The sequence below is a fragment of the Oncorhynchus mykiss genome, chromosome 19 (assembly GCF_057628025.1).
Source record: "Oncorhynchus mykiss isolate SJ-2025 chromosome 19, ASM5762802v1, whole genome shotgun sequence".
In the NCBI taxonomy this organism is placed as follows: domain Eukaryota; kingdom Metazoa; phylum Chordata; class Actinopteri; order Salmoniformes; family Salmonidae; genus Oncorhynchus; species Oncorhynchus mykiss.
This window is the reverse complement of record NC_143040.1, coordinates 20,848,549-20,862,500: the sequence shown is the minus strand read 5'-3', so window position 1 is coordinate 20,862,500 and position 13,952 is coordinate 20,848,549. Positions and strand designations below refer to the sequence as shown.

Genomic DNA, 13,952 nt, shown 5'->3' with positions numbered 1-13,952 from the left:
CTCTCTGTTTAGAAGCTTCTACCTAATAGATTAACGACAGCCAAATTGAATGGGAATGTTAACTTGAAGAGCTGCAAGGCTTTTTATATTCTTCTGTTACCTTTTAAAAGCTCTAGTCACCTGTGTTTATAACTAGGGCGTTGTGTTTCCTAGGGTTGTTCTGTAGACTTCTTGGTCAGGTCTGTGAATTTGAGTTGAGCCTCCACACAGCGCGATAAGACAAACAAACCAACCGCAGTGAATTAGTCCAGTCAGTGGCAGATGAAATTAAGCTATTTACGTTCATGCGTTTAACTTTTGCAGGCCTGGACCAGTATAAATCTCTAGTTGTGGGCAAGTTGGGGTGCTTGCCAAAAAATACATTACTTTTGCAATCCAGTCATTGTTTGCGGTGTGTGTGCTTGCGAATAGGGATTTGATGGAGGACATGTTCACTTAAGGGATGTTTAAGTGTTTCTATTTCTAGACAATCCTTTATTCAAACCAGGACAATGGCACTAGGCCTCTTTACTGAGAGAGATGCTGCTGAGGCCTTCCCTCTATGCTGACCGGTGATATCCACACTGTCCTTTTTAGACTTGGGCCAAATTCAATACAACAGTTTACAGACTGGGCCTGTACCCAACCTGCTGTGCTGTGTCTGAGTGATTTGTAACTCTGCACAACTTTGGAGAACCACCAAAGCTCCAACCCCAGAACGGGTTATATGTGATTTATTATGACCTGGGTGGTTGGAGCCCTGAATGCTGGTATCAGAACGTATACCACGGGTATAACCAAACATGTATTTTTACTGCTCTAATTATGTTGGTAACCAGTTAACAATAGCAATAAGGCAGTTCGGGTTTGTGATATGTGGCCAATATACTGCTGCTAAGGGCTGTGTCAAGGCACTCTGTGTTGCGTGGTGGCTAAGAAAAGCCCTTAGCTGTGTTATATTGGCCATATACCACCCACCCCCCCTCTTGGTCTCAAGACTCCATCCTCTTTGAACTCTTGGATGGCCTAAACTTTTCTATTGAGCCTAGGGTTAGTCTATGTAAGGAGTTTGATTGGTGTGAGACCTGAACTTAACTATATTGTGACAGAAGGCACTGAGAAGGCCCTTCTGGGGGCACGGCAATCCCCAATACCACCACAACTCCTATTCTTCCTGGAGGCTCCCCATGGAGTCCCCTTTTCTCCAATCTCAGTGTGCATTCAACTGGCCACTTGGAAACTGCCCCCCCCCCCCCCATGGCTTTACCATGTTACCACAACAACCCAGTTGGCCAACCTCTACAGGGGACCTGCATGCTTCCTATCCACACACCATTACGGCTCTCACCTCAGCAGTTGCCTCCACTTCCACCCAGAAGCAATGTCTTCAGGATCAGCTGGCACCTGTCCTCTGTAGAACAAAAACATCACTGACTGAGCCTCAGCTTTCTATCTCATTGTGGCACTCCACTTGAGCCAACTGTTAGCACACACACACACACACACACACCGTTATCCCCCCACACACAGGTTCTCAATTTGAGGGGCCACATTTCTGAGTTGAGTCGGGGAAAGTAACCGTTGGAATATCAATGAGTACCAGGTGCCTGTAAAAGGCAGCACTTCAAACAGCCCAATGTCCCCTGGTGTGGCATCAGCACCGCTGGCCACCGGGGGCTTTCAGACTCTGAAGATGGCATTTGAAAAGAAGAGAAAGTGGTGGACCCGAAGGGAAAAAGAGGTGATATCACTTGTAATTGTCGAACATACCGTGACACTGCTGCCAAATGAACACTGTCATATTATCCAGTCTTCCTTTTCTGGGATTCGGAACCGTGTTTCTGTCCTGAACATGTAGGCTGGTCCGCCGGTTTTATATAGCGTTGTCAAACACTTGGCTACAGAGACTATTTCCATCTGGACCCTCTTCAACCCGCTGCTAACCTTTTATAAGATAGTTCTTAAAACGATCAGGACGTGTAACATTTCTTCAAACGTCTTTCTATTTAATTGCCCTAATAATCACAGTTTGTCAACTTGCCTGTTCGGCTCTATTGGACATTAGAATCAGAATATATACTTGTTTTGTAACTTTTCTTGTTGCATGTCTAAGTGGCAGTGACGGTGTGATTTGAAGAACAATGGCTGCACAATGCGTGGTTAGTAAGAATAAAACGATGTACCTCAGCCGTACTACTTTTAGCCGAGTCCTTGTCCTTTCAGACTGAAACGAATCATCCTTCATCAGCCGCTCGCTATGCGAGGTGAAAAGGAGAGTATCAGCAAGGTAAATGGGAGGTGGTCGACTCAATATTGTCAACAGCCTTCTCCCTCAGATTGCCCCCAGTCAAGTCCTACAGCATCCTGCAGTAGTAACCCACTGCAGTAATATTTAATTAGCTCCTAGCCACTATTGCTTCATTACTCTTCATTACATTCTTCTTTGCTGAAGGTTTTCCCCCCCCCCCCTCTGCGTCTTCTCCTTCCAATTCCCATTAAAACGGATGGATTTCCCTTGATGCGGTGATGTTCCCTTGGCTGCATCTGAAATGGCACCCTATTCCCTGTATAGTGCACTACTTTTGACACGAGCCTGGTCGAAAGTCTTGCATGACATATGGAATGGGGTGCCATTTTGGACCACCCCTTGGCTGAACTGAAAGGTGCTGTGTAGCTGTACCCCCATCCATGTCCAGAATGCTGCTCCTCTCCCGACACACTGATCATTAAAACCCAGAGAAATGGACGCTAGCAGCAACAGAACAGCCAAGACGGCGAAGTACGACATCTGTTCTTGGATCAGTTGCTGAGTGTCATGGGGGTTCCAGAACCCTAATGAGATTCCAGTCCTTGTGGACGGGATGTGTTTAGAACAGGACTGATGAGGGAACTGTTTTCGTGACGATGGTAGAATAATGACTATAAGCCCCAAACCACGGTGTGGAATTTAGAATGCATTTATCTTTGAATGAAATGAGCTGGTATCTGGGAGAATTTACAGTATTTGTCTTTGAGAAATACTTGGACAACGGCCATACCAGACAGTCGAATGAACCCAAACAAAATGCAAGGGCACATTTTTTGGACGCTACGAAATTCCCCGCCGAATCCCCCCCAGCAGTTTATCCAGGGTTTGTTTTGCATGGCCCAGAAGGACATATTACACCGACACTATTCCCAGCAGAACTTAGATTTTGATTAGCAACGCAGCCCCTCTCCTTAACGGCGATATAACACAGCAATCGATATCAAGTCTTCCGCTGAGGATAGAGGGAGCACGTTGTAGGGATTCATTTACTAATACATAATGGAAAATCAATGGTACGCCCCCCCCCCGACACACTCCATAAGTACCCCAGGTGGATCTCAACAACAGCATCCGCCGACTAGGCGAGCTGGTGTATCCTGTCTTCCCTCTCAGCTTCAGATACAGCCTGGGCCAGATAGCATTGTTTTGAATACGGGGGTTTTAATACATCTCTGATGCCCCAGTTGTGTAAGCCTCGGCGTGTTCTATTGTGTTAGCGTGATGGATGATAATGAGCAGGGACTCCATGGCTACATTTGATTCTCCGCCCACCCTGTCCCGGTCCCAGCAGCATCAGCAGGCCTCCTGTTCGACAGACTACTGGACTGCTGATGTGATTAGCAGGGCCTCATTACTCCCTTCATTACGCCAGGCCACTACTTGTTTACCATTACCCCTGTGAAATATGTCAGCCATTTTGAGGACAGACTTCACATTTTGCCCTCTGGACATTAGTATACTTGTATATTTGTAGTATATTTTGCTGACTTCACACTCCATGGACTGGGATAATGGTCCTTCTCAGTTGGTGTCCATTGCAAGTAGGCACGAGTCCTCGAAACAGGCAAACACTGGGGGGGAAGGAACCAGGCTTTTCCTTTCACCGTAGTGCACCATTCAAAGCTGCCTGAACTGTCACCAACTAGCGCTTAATGAGAAGGATGAGTCATAAGTGAGACGCTGGCCATCTGTGGTTTCTAACTTTGTTAAATCTGGCCTCCCCCTTCTATCCAGCTCGTTATTTCCGTGCCGAGGATTACTTTGACACATGTAAACAAAACCAAGAGGCGACAAGACCACAAATCATTTAGCTGAGAGGAGAACTATTAGATTTTTAATCACTCGTCTTCTTGCCTGTGGGTAGCTTTTCATTCTCCACTGAGGAGAGAGGAGATAGGGGAGAGGGGAATTGGTCCTGGTTGAGCAGAGTTGTTGCTCAAAGGCTCAGGCTGCTCACATGGGCTGGGCACCACCACCATCAAAGAAATATAATTACTACCTAGCACAGTACATTAACTTGAATGAGGAATCCCCATTCTAGTAATTCCATTTCTATGGACACCACCACTGTCTCTCTGGGTATGGCTACCTCCTACCTGTCCCAACACAGCAGCCGAGACAGACGGACGGAGGGAGGGAGAAAGAGAAAGTGCTGATGTGGCCCAACTGCCCTCTTTAATTTGAGTGTGGGAGAGCCGGAGCCCCCTGTGGGTAAGCAAGCGGAGAGCCTGGTGACCAGCTTGTGCTGCTGGGTCTCAGACCGGCTGTGGAGCAGCACCTGCTGAGTCGGCCTCACGTCCCCAGGTCATTTACTACAGTGTGAAGAGGAGTCACAGAGCCCTGTTATTTATCTTTGGTAATATAAGCAGCATATTGTACAGGACAAAGTGCATTGAGGGACAAGTTAGTTACGGTTTTCTCTACAGGAAAACAAGGTAACACAATGAAGAGATTTCTCTATTAGTTTGTCTTTCCATTCATTTTAGCTCCAGGTCACCTTTATACATTAGTGTGACCAGGTCCTGTACACATTGTGTGTTCTGCAGTACTGGTAATTGAAAGGGTTTCTTGTTCTCTCTCCTGAATATCGTGTGTGTGTGTGTGTGTGTGTGTGCACAATCACCCTAGGCCAATACCAAGGTACACACTATGTACCTGAGTGGTATGTCCTCTCCCATCAGCCCCTCTCTGAGGCTTGTTGTGTCAACTGTAATAAGACAAGTCCCCCCTCCAGAATACAACACACACAATCATTTTGCCCTTTTGATGAATCTGGTGTCCCTGTGTTACTGCTTTGTTTCAGTGTGGCAGGCAGGAGGCGAGAAGTCTATTCCCCAGACAGGAGCTGGTAGATGGAGGCGGGCCTGCATCAGACTTTCTCAGGTGGCAGGCTGGCAGAACAAACAGGAAGCCCTCGAACACACACACCTACACACAACGTGCGCACACACACAACGTGCGCACACGGGCTCAGAACAGTAAACCGACCTTGAGCGAAGCCATCCCCACATCAAACGCAGGTGTGTGTGTGTGTGGAATCTTTTCTCTCCTTTGTTGTGGGGGCAATGTTTGGAAAGAGACCGGTGAGGGCTGCCAACGGGGGCGTCAGTTTGCTGCAGTGCTGCCTATAACTGCTGCTTGCTTACACTTATAGCAGTTCTCCTGTCATCAATGGAAGACGAGAGCTTGTTAAAATGGCCTCCCTTGGAAGGGGTCTGCAGAGCTCAAGTATTATCGGTTTTGCCATGATCACTTGTGAATAAAACATTTGAAAGCCTCTGATTGATGGAAGGTATAAGGGGAAAGAGGCCAATTGAAACTTTATTAGCTCCGTGGGGACTTAATGTTTTAACTTCTGTTTCTGTTCCACGTTGGGGGTTTTTCAACGGCCAAGTCTTACAAGTCTATCTTTGCTCTCACATGAGAGGGTAGCAGAACCCTGGAGCTACTTCTCCTAATAGGACCAGGATCTTACTTCCTGAAAGTGTGTCCCAAGCAGAGGGGGTTAGGGAGTGTAGTCATGTGGGTCATGCGGGGACCTAAAATAAAGTGCCCCCTTCAAGTCGTTTTTAAAAGGGGGAGAAATGAATACGTAGGAGTTCTTCGAGGAGTTTGGTGCATGAAAGCGTTCGCTGGGAGCGCGTTTTAATTAAAAGTGGGCCGCCTTTCCACATATCCTCTGGAGAGTTATTTTTTCGGCTCCTCTGTAAAGATGCTTTGGAATTGTTTCAGGCTTCACGGCCGATCCTGACAGGCCCTTTAAAAAGCTAAAAGCTCTCCTCTCCTTCCTCCCACTAAGGTTCATTAGCACCCAGAGTCAAGGCAAATGTTACCTTAAAGCTATCCCTACCACAAAGCCCTTTTACATAGTATGTTTTATTATTCGCATGGTCAGCTTTTTGATTCTCAGCACTTTTTTCCTGGTAGCCCAAATGATCTCCACTCCACCCCCCTCTTCCCCACCCTCCCCTCTTCTCTGTCCGTCAGAGACATTAATGAGCATAAATACGGTGCTGTTGTTTTTGTACATTGTTTCTAGGCCCCACCATGGTGTGGTTAATTTGCTGCAGACTGCAGTGCCCGCCCGGACTGCTGCAAAGCAGAGATGCCCAGCCAGGTGTCAGGGATTGATGGAGTGGAATCGGGGGTTGATGAGGTCCAACCCCCTACCCTCTGTTTACCCTTTTACATCCTGGAATGTGAGCCTCCTTACAAACAGACCCTTGTTCTAGAGGGGGAATCCCTGACAGCGGCTCACTTGTCTCCCATCCCTAACGAGGAGGAGGCTGTCCCTATCCCTTCTCATCTTGGGTCATGCTTATTCAGCGCTAAATGGAAGAAAACGGAGACAAAGGGACTACCTGGACTCCCCCACCATTTTATTGTCACAGTCCTGCCCCCGTCCCTCAATCATTGGTCTCTTCACTCATTACTGGCACTGGAAGCCTTCCCCTTCATTTACCCATTCACCACCACCCACTCTCATATATAGGCTGTCCTTTACTGCGTATATAGGCTGTCCTTTACTGCGTATATAGGCTGTCCTTTACTACATATATAGGCTGTCCTTTACTACATATATAGGCTGTCCTTTACTACATACAGTGCCTTGCGAAAGTATTCGGCCCCCTTGAACTTTGCGACCTTTTGCCACATTTCAGGCTTCAAACATAAAGATATAAAACTGTATTTTTTTGTGAAGAATCAACAACAAGTGGGACACAATCATGAAGTGGAACGACATTTATTGGATATTTCAAACTTTTTTAACAAATCAAAAACTGAAAAATTGGGCGTGCAAAATTATTCAGCCCCCTTAAGTTAATACTTTGTAGCGCCACCTTTTGCTGCGATTACAGCTGTAAGTCGCTTGGGGTATGTCTCTATCAGTTTTGCACATCGAGAGACTGACAATTTTTCCCATTCCTCCTTGCAAAACAGCTCGAGCTCAGTGAGGTTGGATGGAGAGCATTTGTGAACAGCAGTTTTCAGTTCTTTCCACAGATTCTCGATTGGATTCAGGTCTGGACTTTGACTTGGCCATTCTAACACCTGGATATGTTTATTTTTGAACCATTCCATTGTAGATTTTGCTTTATGTTTTGGATCATTGTCTTGTTGGAAGACAAATCTCCGTCCCAGTCTCAGGTCTTTTGCAGACTCCATCAGGTTTTCTTCCAGAATGGTCCTGTATTTGGCTCCATCCATCTTCCCATCAATTTTAACCATCTTCCCTGTCCCTGCTGAAGAAAAGCAGGCCCAAACCATGATGCTGCCACCACCGTGTTTGACAGTGGGGATGGTGTGTTCAGGGTGATGAGCTGTGTTGCTTTTACGCCAAACATAACGTTTTGCATTGTTGCCAAAAAGTTCAATTTTGGTTTCATCTGACCAGAGTACCTTCTTCCACATGTTTGGTGTGTCTCCCAGGTGGCTTGTGGCAAACTTTAAACAACACTTTTATGGATATCTTTAAGAAATGGCTTTCTTCTTGCCACTCTTCCATAAAGGCCAGATTTGTGCAGCATACAACTGATTGTTGTGCTATGGACAGAGTCTCCCACCTCAGCTGTAGATCTCTGCAGTTCATCCAGAGTGATCATGGGCCTCTTGGCTGCATCTCTGATCAGTCTTCTCCTTGTATGAGCTTAAAGTTTAGAGGGACGGCCAGGTCTTGGTAGATTTGCAGTGGTCTGATACTCCTTCCATTTCAATATTATCGCTTGCACAGTGCTCCTTGAGGTGTTTAAAGCTTGGGAAATCTTTTGTATCCAAATCCGGCTTTAAACTTCTTCACAACAGTATCTCGGACCTGCCTGGTGTGTTCCTTGTTCTTCATGATTTTATTTATTTATTTATTTTATTTTACCTTTATTTAACCAGGTAGGCAAGTTGAGAACAAGTTCTCATTTACAATTGCGACCTGTTCTTCATGATGCTCTCTGCGCTTTTAACGGACCTCTGAGACTATCACAGTGCAGGTGCATTTATACGGAGACTTGATTACACACAGGTGGATTGTATTTATCATCATTAGTCATTTAGGTCAACATTGGATCATTCAGAGATCCTCACTGAAGTTCTGGAGAAAGTTTGCTGCACTGAAAGTAAAGGGGCTGAATAATTTTGCACGCCCAATTTTTCAGTTTTTGATTTGTTAAAAAAGTTTGAAATATCCAATAAATGTCGTTCCACTTCATGATTGTGTCCCACTTGTTGTTGATTCTTCACAAAAAAATACAGTTTTATATCTTTTATGTTTGAAGTCTGAAATGTGGCAAAAGGTCGCAAAGTTCAAGGGGGCCGAATACTTTCGCAAGGCACTGTATATAGGCTGTCCTTTACTGCATATATAGGCTGTCCTTTACCGCATATATAGGCTGTCCTTTACTGCATATATAGGCTGTCCTTTACTACATATATAGGCTGTCCTTTACTGCATATATAGGCTGTCCTTTACTGCATATATAGGCTGTCCTTTACTGCATATATAGGCTGTCCTTTACTGCATATATAGGCTGTCTTTTACTGCATATATAGGCTGTCTTTTACTGCATATATAGGCTGTCTTTTACTGCATATATAGGCTGTCTTTTACTGCATATATAGGCTGTCTTACTGCATATATAGGCTGTCTTTTACTGCATATATAGGCCGTCTTTTACTGCATATATAGGCCGTCTTTTACTGCATATATAGGCCGTCTTTTACTGCATATATAGGCCGTCTTTTACTGCATATATAGGCCGTCTTTTACTGCATATATAGGCCGTCTTTTACTGCATATATAGGCCGTCTTTTACTGCATATATAGGCCGTCTTTTACTGCATATATAGGCCGTCTTTTACTGCATATATAGGCCGTCTTTTACTGCATATATAGACTGTCCTTTACTGTCATTTATAGCCTATCCTTTACTGTCATTTATAGCCTATCCTTTACTGTCATTTATAGTTGAAGTCGGAAGTTTACATACACCTTAGCCAAATACATTTAAACTCAGTTTTTCACATTTTCTGACATTTAATCGTAGTAAAAATGCCCTGTTTTAGGTCAGTTAGGATCACCACTTTATTTTAAGAATGTGAAATGTCAGAATAATAGTATAGAGAATTTATATTAGTTTTTATTTCTTTCCTCACATTCCCAGCGGGTCAGAAGTTTACATACACTCAATTAGTATTTGGTAGCATTGACGCAAATGATGTCAATTAGCCTATCAGAAGCTTCTAAAGCCATGACATAATTTTCTTGAATTTTCTAAGCTGTTTTAAGGCGCAGTCATCTTAGTGCATTTAAACTTCTGACCCACTGGAATTGTGCTTCAGTGAATTATAAGTGAAATAATCTGTCTGTAAACAATTGTTGGAAGAATGACTTGTCATGCACAAAGTAGATGTCCTAACCGACTTGCCAAAACTATAGTGTGTTAACAAGAAACTTGTGGTGTGGTTGAGAAATGCGTTTTAATGACTCCAATCTAAGTGTATGTAAACTTCCGACTTCAACTGTATATACACACACACATTGTCTTATAGGCTATCCTTTACTGCCATGTAGGCTATCCTTTACTGCATTGCCCATATGTTCTGTTCGCTAGTTCTCCCTTCATACCATGTAAGAAGCAGTTTCCATGTAGTCTAGGCTTCCCTTCTCCTTACTACTATGCAGGTGATCTAGTCAGAGCAGTTGATGTGGCTCCTTCATGGACCGGGCTGCTGTGGAGCTTGCCTCTTGGTAGAGTATGACTTCCCTCTCCTGCATAATAATTAACCTACATTATCATGGTCTGAATCAGAGACAGATGGCAGACCGTAGACCAGGGAGGGGAAGAGGAGGGAGAAACTCTAAAGGTTGGCTGTTGCCTCTAAAGTGTATCAGAGGCATTTCCACCTCAGCGGGATGGGGCTCTGAACGCTGACTACAGGGGGGCGATGCCCGGTCGCTTGTCCGTGGCTTTGTTAGCTGAAGGGAAGTGAATGATTGGGCTAATAAGCGTGGCATCACTGCAAATCAGTTAAGTGGAACATCTGAAAATGTAGTTGTGTAGCTGTCGCTGCTGCTCTGTTCAGCTTTCTCTTTTCTCTTTTTACCAACCTTGATTCTCCCTCCAACGAACCCTTTACCCCTGTTGGATTTGGTGTTGTTGATTTGCCAAAGTAATCAGTGCCTGTCTTCCTGTATGACAGACCGGGGGTCTCTGAATTACAGTGATGCTGTGAAAGAGAAGACTTCATTAGCAGAATTCATTACTGAAAGGGTCAAGACCTGCGGCCATTGCCCGTACTGGACTGGGTCTCTGACAGCAAACAAGACTAGCCCCCCTCATCCTCATTCTGGAGCTGCAGCTAACTCACTGCAGCCCGGAGGCCAGCCCAGAGCTCTCCGTCAGTGTTGCCAGGCAACCGTTTACAGATAGATGGATGGAGGGAGGGTGGTGGGGTCTCGCCTGTGGCTTCCGCCCCCGCCCGTCCCTCGTAACAGGCCCGGGGAGCGAGATGACACATAGGGAGCAGATCGGCCACTCGCCTAGCCTGGCCTCTCAAACTCCCAAAGACCTTGGCTCGTGGAATTGAATATCTATGATAACCAGCATCGTGTAATGATCCAACCTCCCAGGGCCATGCATCTGGCCTCCCTAGCAAGTAAACATAGTCAGTTCCCCTGACCCAGCCTCTCCCTAAGAGATAAATCCCCACTGGCTGAATCCCAGCACCAGAGGTGGGCGAGTAGAACATTATGTTTCCCCAACAGAACAGGGTCAAGACAGTAAAGTTACAGTGACAACAGGGGCCAGTCAGTTTGATCAAAGCAGTTTGCTCTCCCTACTAGAAACCTGATAGCGTGCCTCTGCTATTCTTGAGCTTTGATTTCCTCCTTTGGGTCTTAACCACCTTTTGACGGACAGAGAGCAAGATGGAGGCCAGTAGCCCATAAATGACCTCCACGAAGATGTCTATACTGCAGTGTGGCTGAACTACTGCACCAAGAGTATGTTTCCTATTTCTTATTAGAGAGTGGAAGAGGACAACAACAAGATGGCAGGCAGAGGGTTTTTCACTCCCTCAGACAAAAGGCTTTAGAGAAAAAAAATCTGTTTCTTTCCAAGGCGCTTCCTTGTCTCCGGTCCCGGGCGGTGGATTGTTTTTGTTCATTTCAGGGGGGGCCGTCTGTGTGGAGGCCTTATTTGTTTCCTGAATGGCTAATCTGCCAAGTTCATGCCTGGGGCTGGCCGCTGAGAAGGGGGTCCTTGTTTCCAGCGATGCCGGGCGGTCCTTGTGACAGTGCCGCTTGTCCCGGACCTCTGCCTGATTCATTACAATACAGCTGCCTCCAGAGGCGACCAGGCAGACAGAGGATTTGTCCCAAATGGCATCCTATTCCCCATGGGCCCTGGTCAAAAGTAGTGCACTATATAGGGAACAGGGTGCCACCCAGGAGCTGAGGCAGAGCATGCTTGCCTTGGCCCTTTCCTCTCCCTCACAGACCCTCCTCAAGCAGGGTCGGGTCTGCAGCAAGCAGATGGTCTCTGGGGATTAAGCCATTAGGCACATGGCAGCCATTGTGAGGTCTTTGTGACATCAAAGGTCATACCCCAGGAGTTATATAGAGGTCAAGGATGATGATGATTCTGAGCCCAGCTCGCTTGCCCTGGTTGTTTCCACAGCCTGAGGGGGGAAGCAGGCGGAGATGGACTGGCTGTGGTATTACTGCTTGCTGCTATTGGACCTGTCCAGAGAGTATTGATCCTTAAACGGCACTGTTGAATGTGCTAAAAGCAACAGATTGGGTCTATTTGACTGGTATGATAATGATCACCTGTTAGTTCCTCGGCAGACTGAAGAGGGCTACTGACACAGATTTAGCACCATCTTATTAAAATATGTTCATATCCACCCTCAGAATATGACTCAATTATTTTCACTTCAAATTTTGTGACCAAAGAGCAAATACATACGAATATTTTTTTTTGAATGTACATTCATAGAATGTAGAATGTCAGTCTTGTCCAGGCCTGGACTCTACACAGACTGGTGCGTCAACCAATCACAGCTAGAGTTGGCCTATTATGCAAATAGCTGTGCCATATGGTCATATGCCTGTCACTTTTGATGTTGAGCTCCACTGTACAGGCAGCCGTACAGCACCGTTCTGTTCAGATCATTGTTTAGAAAGCCGTGGCAAGCAAAAGTCACAAGAAACTCAAATGGTTTCCTGCAAATATGTAAATACCACACGAGTCCTTGAGTCCTATTGATCAAACAACCAACAGGTTGGCTGTCTCCTTCAGTTGCCTCTCCAGATTATACCTTTGTTTGGTTTCAGTGCGGAATAGTCTCCGCTTTTTCTCCTTTTATTGTGTCCCGTTGACATTTGTACCACAGCGGCTGTGCAGGTGCCTTATTTTCCATAGTGAGGGAGCTCCTGTTTCACTTTGTTCACGGTGCCGGCCAGACTGGTTTTCTTTTCAAGCAACTTGTTCGCCAATGACAGTGAAGAAAATGTCCGTGGTGACATTGCTCCCCTTGCCAACGTGAGGTTCCACAAGCCTCATCACCACATTCGCACCTAATGCCGATGTGGATATTTTCCCAGATATTGAAAGCCGTTCAGCGTGTACAATTACGCACACTCTCCCTGTGTATAGCCTACTCCAAGGAGGCCAGAGGAGACCGATACGACTGCTTTGATTGGGTGAACTGATATAGGGTACATACCATTTTGAGATTAGGCCTATAATTAGACTCGATTAATACAATGGAATGGTCCGCACTGTTCTTCAATGGGTGATTACATAATTATGCCTCGTTCGCTTCCACTCGCTGCTCAACTCACCCATTCTCCCCCTTTTCTCCCCTTCATACTTTGCTTCATTTATTTCCTCTGTTATGTGTGAAATTAGTTTTGGGTTAGTTTAGGTTCAGTTTCGAAGCAATTATTGGAGTGATTATCAGCTGGGCACTGCACTTTGAACTGTCAGGAGAAGGAGTGGAGCAGGCCCTACTGTTGGGAAAAGGAATGGAGTAGGCCCTACTGTTGGGAGAAGGAATGGAGCAGGCCCTACTGTTGGGAGAAGGAAGGGAGCAGGCCCTACTGTTGGGAGAAGGAAGGGAGCAGGCCCTACTGTTGGGAGAAGGAATGGAGTAGGCCCTACTGTTGGGAGAAGGAATGGAGCAGGCCCTACTGTTGGGAGAAGGAATGGAGTAGGCCCTACTGTTGGGAGAAGGAATGGAGCAGGCCCTACTGTTGGGAGAAGGAAGGGAGCAGGCCCTACTGTTGGGAGAAGGAAGGGAGCAGGTCCTACTGTCGGGAGGGAGAAGGAAGGGAGCAGGCCCTACTGTTGGGAGAAGGAAGGGAGCAGGCCCTACTGTTGGGAGAAGGAATGGAGTAGGCCCTACTGTTGGGAGAAGGAATGGAGCAGGCCCTACTGTTGGGAGAAGGAATGGAGTAGGCCCTACTGTTGGGAGAAGGAATGGAGCAGGCCCTACTGTTGGGAGAAGGAATGGAGCAGGCCCTACTGTTGGGAGAAGGAAGGGAGCAGGCCCTACTGTTGGGAGAAGGAAGGGAGCAGGCCCTACTGTTGGGAGAAGGAAGGGAGCAGGCCCTACTGTTGGGAGAAGGAAGGGAGCAGGCCCTACTGTTGGGAGAAGGAATGGAGCAGGC

The 13,952-nt window shown here is 46.2% G+C and overlaps 1 protein-coding gene and 1 long non-coding RNA gene across 9 annotated transcripts in view; one reads left to right on the top strand and one right to left on the bottom strand.

Moving 5' to 3' along the window:
• The window catches only part of fbxw7 (F-box and WD repeat domain containing 7), a 203,649-nt gene that overhangs the window by 129,854 nt on the left and 59,843 nt on the right, over window positions 1-13,952 (top strand). The gene's annotated exons all lie outside the window — the stretch shown is intronic.
• The window catches only part of LOC149975112 (uncharacterized), a 49,707-nt gene continuing 43,600 nt past the window's right edge, over window positions 7,846-13,952 (bottom strand). The window contains exon 3 of the long non-coding RNA XR_016488817.1: window positions 7,846-7,934. This is a non-coding gene — a long non-coding RNA (uncharacterized LOC149975112). The remainder of the gene's footprint in view (window positions 7,935-13,952) is intronic.